The sequence below is a fragment of the Phocoena sinus genome, chromosome 11, assembly GCF_008692025.1.
Source record: "Phocoena sinus isolate mPhoSin1 chromosome 11, mPhoSin1.pri, whole genome shotgun sequence".
Lineage (NCBI taxonomy): Eukaryota > Metazoa > Chordata > Mammalia > Artiodactyla > Phocoenidae > Phocoena > Phocoena sinus.
The window spans coordinates 50471491-50484642 of record NC_045773.1 but is presented as its reverse complement, the minus strand read 5'-3'; positions in this window follow the sequence as shown (position 1 = coordinate 50484642).

Genomic DNA, 13152 nt, shown 5'->3' with positions numbered 1-13152 from the left:
TATATCTTCTTTGGAGAAATCTCTATTTAGGTCTTCTGATCATTTTTGGATTGGGTTGTTTGTTTTATTGATATTGAGCTGCATGAGCTGCTTGTAAATTTTGGAGATTAATCCTTTGTCAGTAACTTCACTTACAAATATTTTCTCCCAATCTGAGGGTTGTCTTTTCATCTTGTTTATGTTTTCCTTTGCTGTGAAAAAGCTTTTAAGTTTCTTTAGGTCCCATTTGTTTATTTTTGTTTTTATTTCCATTTCTCTAGGAGGTGGGTCAAAAATGATCTTGCTGTGATTTATGTTATGTTCTGCCTGTGTTTTCCTCTAAGAGTTTGATAGTGTCTGGCCTTACAGTTAGGTCTTTAATCCATTTTGAGTTTATTTTTGTGTATGGTTTTAGGGAGTGTTCTAATTTCATTCTTTCACATGTAGCTGTCCAGTTTTCCCAGCACCACTTATTGAAGAGGCTGTCTTTTCTCCATTGTATATTCTTGCCTCCTTTATTAAGATAAGCTGACCATATATGTGTGGGTTTATCTCTGGGCTTTCTATCCTGTTCCATTGATCTCTATTTCTGTTTTGGTGCCAGTCCCATACTGTCTTAATTACTGTAGCTTTATAGTATAGTCTGAAGCCTGGAAGCCTGATTCCTCCAGCTCCGTTTTTCTTTCTCAAGATTGCTTTAGTTATTCGGGGTCTTTTGTGTTTCCATACATGTTGTGAAAATTTTTGTTCTAGTTCTGTGAAAAATACCATTGGTAGTTTGATAGGGATTGCATTGAATCTGTAGATTGCTTTGGGTAGTATAGTCATTTTCACAATGTTGGTTCTTATAACCCAAGAACGTGGTATATCTCTCCATCTCTTTGTATCATCTTTAGTTTCTTTCATCAGTTTTCTACATACAGGTCTTCTGTCTTCTTAGGTAGTTTTATTCCTAGGTATTTTATTCTTTTTGCTACAATGGTAAATGGGAGTGTTTCCTTTATTTCTCTTTCAGATTTTTCATCATTAGTGTATAGGAATGCAAGAGATTTCTGTGCATTAATTTTGTAACCTGCTACTTTACCAAATTCATTGATTAGCTCTAGTAGTTTTCTGGTAGCATCTTTAGGATTCTCTATGTATCGTATCATGTCATCTGCAAACTGACAGCTTTACTATTTCTTTTCCAGTTTGGATTCCTTTTATTTCTTTTATTCTCTGATTTCTGTGGCTAAAACTTCCAAAACTATGTTGAATAATAGTGGTGAGAGTGGACAACCTTGTTTTGTTCCTGATCTTAGAGGAAATGGTTTAAGTTTTTCACCAGTGAGAAGGATGTTGGCTGTGGGTTTGTCATATATGGCCTTTATTATGTTGAGGTAAGTTCCTTCTATGCCTACTTTCTGGAGGGTTTTTTTTTTTTATCATAAATGGATGTTGAATTTTTTTTTAAACATAGTTATTAGAGTATAGTTGCTTTACAATTGTGTGTTAGTTTCTGCTTTATAACAAAGTGAATCAGGTATACATATACATGTATCCCCATATCTCCTCCCTCTTGCGTCTCCCTCCCATCCTCCCTATCCCACCCATCTAGGTGGTCACAAAGCACCGAGCTATCTCCCTGTGCTATACGGCTGCTTATGGGTGTTGAATTTTGTTGAAAGCTCTCTCTGCATCTATTGAGATGATCATATGGTTTTTATCCTTCAGTTTGTTAATATGGTATCTCACATTGATAGATTTGCATATATTGAAAAATCCTTGCATTCCAGGAATAAACCCCATTTATCATGGTGTATGATCATTTTAATGTGCTGTTGGATTCTGTTTGCTAGTATTTTGTTGAGGATTTTTACATGTATGTTCATCAGTGATATTGGCCTGTAGTTTTCTTTCTTTGTGACATCTTTGTCTGGTTTGGGTATCAGGGTGATGGTCGCCTCATAGAATGAGTTTGGGAGTGTTCCTCCCTTGGCTATACTTTGGAAGAGTTTGAGAAGGATAGGTGTTAGCTCTTCTCTAAATATTTGATAGAATTTGCATGTGAAGCCATCTGGTTCTGGGCTATTGTTTGTTGGAAGGTTTTTAATCACAGTCTCAATTTCAGTGCTTGTGATTTGTCTGTTTATATTTTCTATTTCTTCCTGGTTCAGTCTCGGAAGGTTGTTCTTTTCTAAGAATTTGTCCATTTCTTCCAGGTTGTCCATTTTATTGGCATATAGTTGCTTGTAGTAATCTCTCATGATCCTTTGTGTTTCTGCAATATCAGTTGTTACTTCTCCTTTTTCATTTCTAATTCTATTGAATTGAGTCTTTTCCCTTTTTTCTTGATGAGTCTGCCTAATGGTTTATCAATTTTGTTTAACTTCTCAAAGAACCAGCTTTTAGTTTTATCGATCTTTGTTTTTTCCTTCATTTCTTTTTCATTTATTTCTGATCTGATCTTTATGATTTCTTTCCTTCTGCTAATTTTGAGGGTTTTTTGTTCTTTCTCTAATTGTTATAGGTGTACGGTTACGTGTTTTATTTGAGATGTTTCCTGTTTCTTGAGGTAGGATTGTATTGCTATAAAGTTTCCTCTTAGAACTGCTTTTTCTGCATCCCATAGGTTTCGAGTCATTGTGTTTTCATTGTCATTTGTTTCTAGGTTTTTTTTTATTTCTTCAGTAATCTCTTGGTTATTTAGTAGTGTATTGTTTAGCCTCCATGTGTTTGTGTTTTTTACAGATTTTTTCCTGTAATTGATATCTAGACTCATAGCTTTATGTTTGGAAAAGATACTTAGTACGATTTCAGTTTTCTTAAATTTACCAAGGCTTGATCTGTGACCCAAGGTATGATGTATTCTGGAGAATATTCCATGAGCACTTGAGAAGAAAGTGTATTCTGTTGTTTTGGATGGATTGTCCTATAAATATCAATTAAGTCCCTCTTGTTTAATATATCATTTAAAGCTTGTGTTTCCTTATTTATTTCCATTTTGGATTATCTGTCTTTTGGTGAAAATGGGGTGTTAAAAACTGCTACTATGATTGTGTCACTGTTGATTTTCCCTTTTATGGCTGTTAGCCTTTGCCTTATATATTGAGGTGCTCCTATATTGGGTGCATAAATATGTACAATTGTTATATCTTTTTCTTGGATTGATCCCTTGATCATTATGTAGTGTCCTTCTTTGTCTCTTGTAATAGTCTTTATTTTAATGTGTATTTTATCTGATATGAGAATTGCTACCCCAGGTTTCTTTTGATTTCCGTTTGAATGGAATATCTTTTTCCATCCCCTCACTTTCCGTCTATATGTGTCGCTAGATCCGAAGTGGGTCTCTTGTAGACAGCATATATACATGTCTTGTTTTTGTATCCATTCAGCCAGTCTATGTCTTTTGGTTGGAACATTTAATCCATTTACATTTAAGGGAATTACCGATATGTATGTTCCTGTTACCATTTTATTAATTGTTTTGGGTTTGTTATTGTAGGTCTTTTCCTTCTCTTGTGTTTCCTGCCTAAATAAGTTCCTTTAGCATTTGTTGTAAAGCTGGTTTGGTGGTGCTGAAATCTTTTCACTTTTGCTTGTCTGTGAAGGTTTTAATTTCTCCGTCAAATCTGAATGACATCCTTGCTGGGTAGAGTAATCTTGGTTGTAGGTTTGTCCCTTTCATCACTTTAAATATGTCCTGCCACTTCCTTCTGGCTTGCAGAGTTTCTGCTGAAAGATCAGCTGTTAACCTTATGGGGATCCCCTTGTGTGTTATTTGTTGTATTTCTCTTGCTGCTTTTAATATTTTTCCTTTGTATTTAATTTTTGATAGTTTGATTAATATTATGTCTTGGTGTGTTTCTTCTTAGATTTATCCTGTATGGGACTCTCTGCATTTCCTGGACTTGATTGACTATTTCCTTTCCCATATTAGGGAAGTTTTCAACTATAATCTCTTCAAATATTTTCTCAGTCCTTTTCTTTCTCTCTTCTTCTTCTGGGACCCCTATAATTTGAATATTGGTGTATTTAATGTTGTCCCAGAGATCTCTAAGACTGTCCTCAATTCTTTTCATTCTTTTTTCTGCTTTGCGGTAGTTATTTCCACTATTTTATCTTTCAAGTCACTTATCCGTTCTTCTGCCTCAGTTATTCTGCTATTGATTCCTTCTAGAGAATTTGTAATTTCATTTATTGTGTTGTTAATCATTGTTTGTTTGCTCTTTATTTCGTCTAGGTCCTTGTTAAAATGTCTCTTATTTTCTGCATTCTATTTCCAAGATTTTGTATTGACATTACCCTGAATTCTTTTTCAGGTAGACTGCCTATTTCCTCTTCATTTGTTTGGTCTGGTGGGTTTTTACCTTGCTCCTTCATCTGCTGTGTGTTTCTCTGTCTTCTCATTTTGCTTAACTTACTGTGTGTGGGGTCTCCTTTTCGCAGGATGCAGGTTTGTAGTTCCCATTGTGTTTTGTGTCTGCCCCCAGTGGCTAAGCTTGTTTCAGTGGGTTGTGTAGGCTTCCTGGTGGAGGGGACTGGTGCCTGTGTCCTGGTGGATGAGGCTGGATCTTGTCTTTCTGGTGGGCAAGACCATGTCCAATAGTGTGTTTTCAGGTGTCTCTGACATTATTATGATTTTCGGCAGCCTCTCTGCTAATGGGTTGGTTTGTGTTCCTGTCTTGCTAGTTTTTTCTTGCCGCATTTTTATTGGTACTAATACATGCATAACATTTGACCTATAGAAAGAGATTGTTAAAAGTCTGGGTCTGTGATACTGTGATTTATATATTTCTGTTATATATTTGGTCTTCTTACTAAGTTCATGGCTCACAGCTCCCTATATCCTTGGAATTTCCTGTGATAAGATCAATAAAGGTTTCTTTTGTTATGTTAATTAGGTGACTTTGGGAAATCCTTTAGGTAACCAAAGGATGTAGCACTGGTTGTGAAAAGAAGGAACCAAGTGATGAGAGGGATGGAACTTTCAGTCCACCCCCACTTCACTTCCAGGGAGGGGAGTGGTGCTGGAAGTTGAGTTCAGTTGCCAATGGCCGGAGATTTAATCAATTGTGCCTGTGTAAGGAAGCCTCCATTAAAAACCAAAAGAACAATGTTCAGAGAGCTTCTGGTCTGGTGAACATGTTGAGGTACTGAGAGAGTGGTACACCTGGAGAGGGCAGGGAAGCTCTGCACCCCTGCCCCATACCCTCCCTACTGCCCTATACATCTTTTCCAAAACTGACTTTTCCTGAGTTATATCCCTTTATAGTAAACTAGTAATGTAGTAAGTAAAATGTCTCTCTGAGTTCTGTGAGCTGCTCTAGCAAATTAATCAAACCTTAGGAAGCTGGCCTTGGGAACTTCTGATTTATAGCCAGTGTATCAGAAGCACAGGTAACAACCTACTCTCCTGACTGGTTGGTGTCTGAAGTTGGGGGTGGGGGTAGTCTAGTGGGACTGAACCCTCAACTTGTGCAATCGAATGCCTTCTCCAGGTAGCTAGTGTCAGAATTGAGTTGAATTATAGGACATCCAGCTTGTGTCCCGAGAATTGCTTGTTGGAACCCCCCTCCAGTGTTGGAATTGATATCAGAACCTATTTAGCGGTCTCAGGTTGGGCTCTCTAGAAGAAGAGCCTGACACAAGGATTTAGGAGTCTCTGGTTTACTGAGAGTATCTTCACAAATAAACAAAGCAAAAGAAAACAAACCCCAAAGCCCCCCCCGCAAAACCAACCAAACAACTGGGAAAGCTCCCAAAGTAATAAGGAAGAAGGGAGCTGGGTAAGGCAAGGTAAGGAGCCAGGAACGTAGAGTATAACTTGGCTCACTCCAAGGGGGGGCTCTGGGTCATAAACAGTACCACAAACTTGTCTTCCCTCATGGCAAACAGATTGGGCTTTTTACCACTAAATCCAGCACAGGTCATTGGCTGCTCCTATGTGGGTAGGGAGGTGGGGGAGAGTTGTAGCTTCACTGGCCAGGTGGCTCCTATCAGCCAGGGAGAATTTTCCAGAGACGGGGACTGCTGTGACCCTACCTACCGTGAGGTTGACGAATTCACTCTTACTGGAGAAAGCTTTTACTGTCTTACGGCATGTGCCAGCAACAGAATGTCAGGTGTTTGTTTGCCAATAACAAGCATTCTCTTGATAGCCCAGAGCAGCACTGTCAAATAGAAATATGAAGTGGACCATGTATGTGATGTAAAATTTTCTAATATCTCCATTAAAAAAGTAAAGCAAAACAGGTAAAATTAGGGTTAATATTATATTTCATTTTACTTCTATGTATCTAAACATTACCATGTTGACAGGTAATTAATATAAAATTATTTATGATATTTTACATTCTTATTTTTGTAGTAGATCTTTGAAATATGGGATGATTTTCCATGTGGATAATGGCAACATATTGGACAGCACTAGACCTCAGAGTCTAGATGGGTGGTTGACTTCAAAGGGGCCACCTTGTTGTCAGATCCCAATCAAACCATAAATCGTGTTTATATTTTCCTGTACAGCATACACTTGTGGAAGTAGCATGAAGATATGAGCATATCTTTTAGGAGAAGTGGGGAAATAATGGACTTTGTAGTGAGTAGGCTTGGATTTAAATTCTGCTTCCGCCATTTACTGCTTTTGGCTAATGTATTTAACCCCAATTTATTTGAATCCGTTTCCTCAAGTGGGAAATGGGATAATGTTTACATGGTGGGGTTGAGGATTGGAGACATGCCTGGCCTGGAAGAGGTGTCAGTAAGCCAATAGTTAGTGTAACCTCATTGTAGTAATGGAGTGTGTGCCCCACGTGGAGAAGATACACAGATATCCATTTTCTCTATCTTCTCCATCTCCCATTTTCTCTTCTCCCCTGGTTATTGCATATTCAACTTTTCCACTTTCTTTCCTACGGTGTATCTTTTCATTTACAAATTTGAGTGAAACATTCTTGAAAGTATTGTTTTGAGGCTAGTTTCCTTAAAAACAAAGATTTTCAAAGATTAAAGCTACCTTAGAGGTCCAGTTCAAGTGTCATGTGTGAAGACACTCGTTTGCATGTTTCTTTCCTTCTTTCCTTCCTTCCTTCACTCCTTCCTTCCTTCCTTCATCTATTAGCTCCTCCCAGTAAGCTCACAGTCCTCACTCTGAAATTCTTAGGGTTTGGTGTTTGTTATTTTTGTATGTCAGAATGCTTAAATCCATAGGTTAGCCACAAAAAAGTTCAGCTCTGCTTATACTTTTTACCAAAACAAGCCTTATAAGCATCAGGAAAAAAACAAATAAAGATCAGTCCTATGACTAATACGGTAGAAAGATTTTCTTTTTGCTGTTTTTTTTTTTTCCTGCAGTGTGTCCCACATTGTCACTACTTAACAGATGGCATTGTGATTGTGTAATTGCTGTAATGAATATAATTAATAATGCAACTGACTATGATCTCAGCCTTATTTCCTTTACTAACATTGAAAGGGTCCTGAAATGTTTCCAGTTGAGTTCACAGACTTCTTTTTAAATTAGTTTATCCACCACATGGCTAAACACCCTGGGGAAGAACAGCAGCCAAATCTCTGAGCGGTATACAACCGGTAGCCATTCTGTATAAACAGAAGCCTTTATGTACTTTGCAAATGTGCCCACACTTCACAGGTGATCTAAAATAATTATTCCCTCAATAGCCCAGAGAAGTACTCTCTCACAGAAATAGAACCTGAACTGCATATGTAATTAAACATTTTCTAGTAGCCACATTAAAAACTAAAAAGAAACAGGCAAAATTAATTTTAATAGTATATTTTACTTAACCCAATAGAAAACAGCTCTTTTCAATACATCTCTTGCCATCTATAACCACCCTAAGTTTCCTCAAGAACAAAATGAAAATTGCACGCTAAATGGATTGCAGAAGCAAAGCCCCATGACAGTGAACAACACGCGATAGACAACTTCTCGAACTCTGAACATGAGATGGTCAAAGCCAGATTTGGCCTATGGTAATTAAGGTGATGAGGTTCAGATAAGTCTCACGTCTGGAGTTTGTGTAGGAGGGCAGGAAATCATGCGTGGACAAGGAAAGAGCTAGTTAATGATCTTATTTAAAGGTCATTCATTTACTTTTCCAATAGCCTAGTGACACTTATCCTAAGTTACAGTAGACATGTTATAAAATGTCACAGATTTATGGACCATTGCCATATGGAGGGCTTAGCTCCTAAGACTGGTTTGTACAGAACTGTGACTCCATATTGTTATTGATAACATAATTAGAGGAAACTGTTTTGGCTAGAACAGGAGGTTGGTATCAACAATTTGACAGCTCAGCTTTATTCAATGCTCTCATCTTCTGGAGAACCTATAGATTCCCATGCTGATTCATTAGTAGAATTGGAAAATATTGTTGTGGTCCATTCAAATATGGTGTAAGATAGGGGAGTACAGAGTGGTCCTCTAAGATCTTACAGTAGAGAATGACACAGGTACAAGGCAAAGGATGAATTTAGGGGACAAATTATTGGTGTATTTGCCTTCTTAGTATTTGCCATGACTGTAAAATAAAAAGGTGACTTTTCCAGTGTAGTAAATTAGTTATATTACTTAATAGATAAACTTCCTTAATTACTAGTGATTCTGAAAAATGTTAAGGAAATTAAAGAAGGAGGTCAAACTTGAGAAAGAAAAAATTAATGACCACATGGCCAGTTGGAAAATACAGCTATTAAGATGGAACCAACAAAACATGAGAGATGAACAAAATGGCAGCCCAGTAAATGTGGTGGGCGTTTTTTTGGTGGCCCTTCATTATCCAGTTTATCTTCTTTGGCAGTATCACTCTGATTTCCATAGGGGAAATATTTCTTCCTCCACTGCATGTGATCTGGTGGGACTATCAGTCCAGGGTTGTTGCACTGCACTCCTCCAGAAAAAAGGAAGACCTATAGCCCAAGCCATGTTGATTGGTCTCTTCACCCTAGCTCTCTGAGTCTTGTGTAAAAAGATTCAGTGGTAGAAAAATAAGTTGGAACAGATTAATTCTGGGGGCATGCCCTGAACAGACCATCCATCATTTTCTTCTTCCTAAAGCTTCAGTTCTTGCACTTTTCAAATCCCAGTTTTCTAAGTTTCCCATTGATTAAGAGTTGTGCAGTATCTTTCCAATTAATTCCCTTTTGTGTAAGTTAGCTAGAGTTATCTTATTAACTTATCACAGGAGTAGGCTACTTTGGCCCATGGGCAAAATATTACCTATGATTTACTTTTTGTAAATGAAGTTTTATTAGAACACATCAATGTTCATTCATTTAAGTGTTGCCGACAATTGCTTTAATGAGGCAACAGCGGAGTTGAGTAGTTGTGACAGAAACCGTATGACCCTTAAGCCTAAAATATTCCTTATCTGGCCTTTTAAGAAAAAGTTTGCTGACTTTAGGCTTATCGAATGTCTTAGATTGAGTCCTTTTGGGAGCAGTCTCTAAAATAAGGATTTTATTGCACGTAGCTTATTTGTGAGGTGATTCTGAAAAAAGGAGTGGGGAAGTGAGATAGGAGAGGGAAGAAAGCAATAAAGGCTCCTGCTGTGGGTGATGTTCTCAACTCCAGTGGCGTACATGGGGAGACAGTGTAGAACATGCTGCAGAGTTTCCCCATCTGTAGGTTGACGAAACCAGAGTTGAAACCTGCTTGCAGGATCGGTGACTCTCCTGTACTTCTGGTCTACCTGGTACCTGGCAGGATGGGCTCCAACTGAAAGGGGAAAATCTCTGTGGGTTGCCATTTAATTTTGTTGATGGTTTCTTTTTCTATTCAGGAGTTTTTTGGTTTGATGTACTCCTACTTATTAATTTTTGCTTCTGTTGCTTGAGCTTTGGGTGTCATACCCAAGAAATCGTTGCCATGACCAATGTTAAGTTTTCCCTATTTTTTTCTTCTAGGAGTTTTATAGTTTCAGGTCTTATGTTTAAGTCTTTAATCCACTGTGAGTTAATTTTTGTGAGTGGGAGAAGATACAGTTCCAGTTTCATTCTTCTGCATGTGGCTGTCATGTTTTCCCATCACCATTTATTGGAGAGACTGTTCTTTCCCCATTGACTATTTTTGGCTCCCTTGTCAAATATTAATTGAATTGTAGAGTTGAGGATTTATTTTTGGGCTTTCCATTCTGTTTTATGGGTCTATGTGTCTATTTTCATGCCAGTATCATACTGTTAGATCACTATAGCTTCATAGTATAGTTTGAAGTCAAGAAGTGTGATGCCTCCAGCTTTGTTCTGTCTCACAATTGCTTTGGTTATTTGAAACTTCACTTTGTGCTATGTGAAAACTATACTGAAGATGGAGACAAGACTGTAAGCAGAAGACAAGTTGAGAAGTTTCTGAAATGTTCCAAGTAGGGCATGGACTACCCAACGGGTTTTTTGAAATGGGTGGAGGGGAAGAGACAGATTTCAACAGATGTCCAGTAGAAAGAGTCTACCAGACTTTGTGCATGTAGTGGCAGAGCTGGAGGACGGACAGCCATCTCAGGGCTCCTGGCTCAGAGATCATTTACCAAGCAGGGAATATAAGAATGGGCTTTGTTTTGGTAATGCTCAGTGTGACATGGGATCCTGTGTATTCCTCAAATCTCTTTCTCTACTTGCACACAGCAAGACCATTTCTCTCATTCTCTCCTGCATTGGGAAGGACTATGGTACTGAATTTAGGTCAGTGGAATTCTGAAATGTGCCATTTCCAGACCCGATCCCCCAGGTACAATCTTCCATGCACTTTCTCCTCATCAGCTTACTAGATGCAATGGATGGAGCGGAAGACTGAGCCCAGGGGATAGTAAAGCTACCACATGGAAGGAATCTGTGTCCTTGAATGAGTATAGAACAGAGACCTCTCTCCCCCAACAGCCCTGCATTGGACTGTGACATGAGCGAGGGGATAAAAAAACCTCATAATCTTAAGCTATTGAGATTTGGAGGTTATTTGCTTTAGCAGTTAGCAGACCATGACTGATAAGCTTGGTTTGAGAGGTTCATGGGAGAACCAAGCAGCTAGAAAGTGTGATTCTGGAGCTAAGACTCAAAGGTCATGAGATAAGAATGGGGATCAACAGCTGTCTTTCTTCTCCACCCCCTAACTGTGGGTCACATCTGCATCTCTGCTTGAATTACTTTTCTTGGTGAATTATGTAACGTTCTTCTTCCTCACTCAGGTCAGAGGCATGAGTGTAGTTCTGTACTTCTCCATTGTCATCCACATTCATGGTGATGAACTGTGCCAGGTTTGCCTCCTTCACATCTCATGTATTTACTTGCCTGTCTTTTCATCCCCATGCTGCTTCACTCATCAATTCTTTGCTTGTCCTAGGATGTTTAGCAGTATCATTTGCCTTGCTAGATGCCTGTAGTACAACCTCACAAGTTGTAACAACCAGAAATGTCTCCATATGGTGCCAAACATCTTCTGGGGGGCAAAACTGCTCCCTCAGTTAAGACTTCAAGGACTCAGAACACCTAAGGACTTAAGACTTGGAGGATGAGAATGGGAGATTTTCATTTCTGATGGTATTCAATAGAATTCTCAGACTCTAGATGGAAACACATGTCAACAACAAAATAAAAGACAATGTTAGCACATTTAACAATGCAAACACCATTGGATTAAGTGTAATTTTTTAGTAAACTCTCATGGCAGTTATTTCCTTGGAGTGTAACACTCATTAGGATCCCTGGGTTCAGATATATCTGTCAAAAATATTTCTCCTTTATACACATGCTCTCCACATACCCACCTGGGTTTGCTGGCAATCTCAGCTATGGGAAGCACAGAGTGACTCCAATACTGGAATAATTACCCAGTTCAACCTAGGACAGTGGTGGCTGAGGCCTGAAATTGTAATTGTGGTCTCACAAGGTTTGCCCACACGCCTAGTGCTAGATGCCCTATGTCTTTTACGCCTCTGAAAAATCTTGTTTTCTTGTGTTTCTGTTGACTAGTGGGGAGGAGATTACATTTGGATGAAGAAAGAAGCTGAAACTCTGTGGAGTTAATTAACTGACCCTGAATTCGAAGCTCAGTCTAGAGAAATAATCCTACCTACCTTACATCACCCGGGCTGCCCTCTAATTGCCTTGCCTGTGCTTATAATTTCCTCATTTAATTGAAGCTTGAGTAAATTCTTTGAGGTGTTTCAGTAAGGAAATATTGCCAGGTGGAGCTGAAAGGGATCATCAGTTGAACCAGACAAAATAATTTCTGGAGTAAAATCCCAGCAAGTTGGGGGCACTAACTTTCTCATATTTTTAAAATGAGAAATGTAGCTGTTGATTGTCAAACTCAAGAGTTGAGCACATGGGAAATGCCTTAAGTAATGCCCTCACTGGGTGCTGAAGGAGGGAACCTCAGCCTAGCCCCTCAGCAGTATCTCCTGGCATCACCCTGCAATTTAGCCATGCCAGATTCCTTACATACCTTGGAATACCCTGAACCTTTTTATCCTGTGCCTTTTCTCCTGCTGTGTTGTCATCCTCCTCCCTTGTCTGTCTGGTGGATTTCACACATCATTAAGAAACTTCCTGTGCTTCCTCCTCACTGAAGTACCACTGATGACCCTATGTGGTTACTTCCTTCTATAGTTCCCATGTCACACAATTTGGAAACTCACTGTCTTGGAATTACTAATTATCTGTCTTTTTTCCAACACTGATCAAAACTCTGAAGATGGGCACTGTGCTTTGTTTCCCTTTATATTTCTGTCTAGTGTTGTATCCTCAGGTGGTGTATTCATCAATGACAAACTGTATTTCTCCAGAGAGGGCAGGTTTAAGTGACCCAGTAGCAAAGAGCTGGCAAGAGGCTGTATGCCCAGCTTGAATTATCTTATAGAGAAGAATGCTGTTGCTGTTATGCCTCTACCAACCCAACCACCATGTAATGCAATTTTCGGCTGATTTAACTGGCAATTTCCACACATCGAGTATCAAAACCAAACCAGTTCTACCATTGACCTAATCCAGCAGGTTGAGTCTGCCCTTGGGGCTCTGTCAGTAACTTCAACTGTGCATACTTGCTGGGGAACATGGAAGCATGCAGGAAAAATGAGACATGGGCATATACCTACTTGAGAGGAATGTTGAAGGAGAGATTTTATCTTTTCACTATTTCCTTTGCTATGAGAATTTTTACGAGCCTGGCTGGTGAAA